At 33.2% G+C, this 3,327-nt stretch overlaps 1 long non-coding RNA gene across 2 annotated transcripts; it reads left to right on the forward strand.

Annotated features, from left to right (window-relative positions):
• Window positions 1-661: 661 nt before the first annotated feature.
• On the forward strand, window positions 662-2,986 carry LOC130235968 (uncharacterized). 2 transcript variants are annotated; one of them, XR_008838428.1, is made up of 4 exons: window positions 662-870; window positions 1,675-1,719; window positions 1,950-2,128; window positions 2,560-2,986. It is a non-coding gene; the product is annotated as an uncharacterized LOC130235968 (long non-coding RNA). The 2 variants fall into 2 exon arrangements; XR_008838427.1 differs by lacking the exon at window positions 662-870 and having other exon boundaries at window positions 1,590-1,719.
• Window positions 2,987-3,327: the final 341 nt, after the last annotated feature.

Here is a 3,327-nt window from a genome sequence, read left to right on the forward strand (position 1 = left end):
GCCTGTATAAAAACTGTCCTCGAAGGGCTGCCCTTTGAGCAACCAGAAAGGAATCACTTGCGTTTCTTCTGTATTTTTCCCTTGCTGCAAGAACAATAAATCTCAGTATTTTTGACACCTGCATAAAACTTTACTAATATTCATGAATCATGAAATGGGTCATGATAATTATAAAGGCTTTGTGACCTTTTGAAGAGTCTTTTAAGTCTTTTGAACACCTTTTCAAGTAAGAAGTTTACAGGTGTGCAATGCATATATTATGACCAAATTTCTTCTAGAATCAGTTTTTCAGTGTGTTTCCTCTATGAGAGGCATTCGTTCTGCTCCTCCAGTTTCCTCAGCCATGATTGCTGTGTTGTTTCTAGGTACAAGAAGCGGGCAGATTCTGAAGTGTTTCAAAGAAAAATAATTGAGTTGGTTGACTTCCAATGCACCTCGACCCCTTGAGATGCCTGCAAAACCTGAACAGCAAAAGAGATGCTCAACACAGAGTGACAACAGCGGTAACTTCAGTGTGTGGAGCTGATAATGTAGACGCAATTAAGTGCTCAGCAATTTAGTGAAGTATTAATAGAGTTTTTTAGCACACTGTTATCCCTAAAGTTGTATTAATTCAAAACACCTAGATTCAATAAACATAAATACCAATTTTTTTGCTCAATTACTCAATTTGTTTAGTTTGTTGTACGATTTGCATGATATTTTTTATTCTACTGGAATGTTTAAATTGAATGTACTTAACAAAGCTTATTCTAGTCTGTTGTAAAAGTAGTGATCTGCAAGGGAAAATGTGATTGGCTCTTTGTCTTTGGACTGACGTCACTGGTGGATACAGCTTGAGCGCGCATTTTCGAATGGCTGCTGATCACTGTGAGTACGATTTCATATTTTTGTCTCAAACAGCCCATACAATGTTTTTCTTTAATAAACAAAGTATGTAACAGTTAACAAGAAAGCTACATTTAAGATTAAGCTGTGTCTAACGTTAGGATCATGTTATTGTTCCGGTCAATCGCAACCGCCATTACCACATTTATAAACAGCTCTAAGACATGCAAAGTGCAAAGACGTGCGTAATGCGATCGTGACATCGAACATATAATTTGTAAAAAAGTGAATGTTAGTTTTGCATGTGTTAGCGTGTTCATTTATGCTACGTTATAACCGATCGCGGCCTCCGCATTATAACTTAACGTTACAGTTACTGTACGTGAAAACATGCTTTATGAGGTCGTCACATGTTTAATATTGATATTGTATTCGATGAGTCATCCGCGTTATCTGTTGTGTAAATTGGTTATTTTTTCAGTTGTGGTTATGTATCGTCAGAGATGTTTAGCATAACATTAACCTGAGCTTTTTTAATGTTTCTTTGTAAGTGAAGCATTAAACAGACTAGAATACATTGAGATTTGCCTCTTTCTTCACATGTAATAAATACGAATCCATGTTAGTCAGCAATTTTTAAAGATATGTAACCTTGTGCTCATCAACATGATCTTAGCAAGTGCATTTTCAGGTTATTAGAATGAAAAGCTACATAAATAAATAGCTGTTGCACTCTAATTCTTTTGGTTAACAGTATCTGTTTGGGAGAAATTTGGAGTAAACAGATCAAAATATGTAAATGTGTTTTGTCAGCTAGTAATCTAATGTATATTTTTGTAACTGCAGATTCCAGAAAGATCAAAGCAAGGCCAACCAGGATTAGATGAAAATGTAAGTATTGCACATTTGCTTGTGACAAAAGAGGGTTATTATTAAAACATTAGAGAATTAAACATGGGAGCTATGCAAGAACCAGCCATTTCCATGCATATATCAGGAATGTACTTGTAATGAACTGAGTACAGCATTGATAAACATGATAACATGTTAATTTGACAGTTGTTCAATTTTGACATTTCTCTGATGTTAATAAATTTTTTTTGTGTGTTTTACTACTACAGGTGTATCAAGAATTCAACCAGATAGTTAGGAAGAATCTTAAGCAAGAATTCTATGGGTCTCTTGATCATCACTGTCCACAGCTGATCCAGATCGTCAGGTCAAAGAGAGGTCTTACTGTGTTGCCATTGAGTGCTTCCAGTACTTCTTGGTGATGACCCAACTGAGTTCTTCAAAGCATGTAAGTATCATTAATAAATGTTTTTGTATGTTAATATACGTTTTTTGTATCATGTTTCTTAATGTGCATTTATGTTAGCAATAACAATAAATAAATCACCCAAACAATGTCTTATTGTAGTTCATTAATAAATAGAATAATGATCAACACCTTTGAAACTCTAAAATGAAAAGTAGAATAACATAAAATCTTTAGTAATTTAATTATATCAAATCTTTTCATGCCGTATGCAATGACTTGTATACAAAAAAATGTATTTAGTTTTTTGTAGTATTTTCATATTTTATATATTATTGAATACTGGATTTATTTGGGTATACAATTAACAAATTATGTTTGCCTAGAACTAAAACATTCAATACAAATAATATATATTAAAATCAAATGTACACCTCTAAGATTTATTTATGTTATCTATTTATTGTTGTAAGCTTCAGATTATGGAGACTCATGCCAACATGTGCCCACTGGATTCCTTAACCGAGAAAATGAAGATGTGGCTCTGCAACCCCTGTCCTTCCGCCTCCACCCATCCTCAGTGGGAATCATCTAGGAGGGGAATGTTGAAATGAACAATATACCCCAGGCCATGTAACTTTTTGGATTGACTTATGAACTACACCTAGGCTACCCAAAGTGCATGGACAATACCCTTCTTTTCATTCAACAAGTTTGGGTAAGAAGACACTGAAGGGTAAGATTCTGGCTGTTAAAATCAACTTGCCATGTAAAAAGGTACAGAAAAGGCATATTCCTTCAGGCTTTCTGTCCTAATTGTGAGATCAAAATTTTTTTAAACTATGCCTTAGTGTTTGGCAAGTGTTAATATTCCATAATGTTACAATTTAATAACATACTGTGGTTGTTTATGATTTGTATGTGTTTGTAAAAATTGTTTAAAAGATTTTAAGCAATTGTTTTAATACAATTTATAACAATAAATATTGACTAATTGTTGTACAAGGCATTTTCTTTTGTTACTTGTTTCGGATTGATATGCGTGATTTTAAATAAAGTGTAAAGTAAATTTTTATTCTTTGTCCTTGTTTGTAATGTAGGTGTATTTTCATTAAATCATTTATAGTGAATAGCAAAATTTTTAATTATTTCTGTCACAACATTCAGGTCAAGATTTTATGTATTAAGCCTATACAGGTTGATTGAACCTAAAAAATTTATGGAAACTCGTTGCCCTAAAA

Source organism: Danio aesculapii, chromosome 2, assembly GCF_903798145.1.
Source record: "Danio aesculapii chromosome 2, fDanAes4.1, whole genome shotgun sequence".
NCBI lineage: Eukaryota > Metazoa > Chordata > Actinopteri > Cypriniformes > Danionidae > Danio > Danio aesculapii.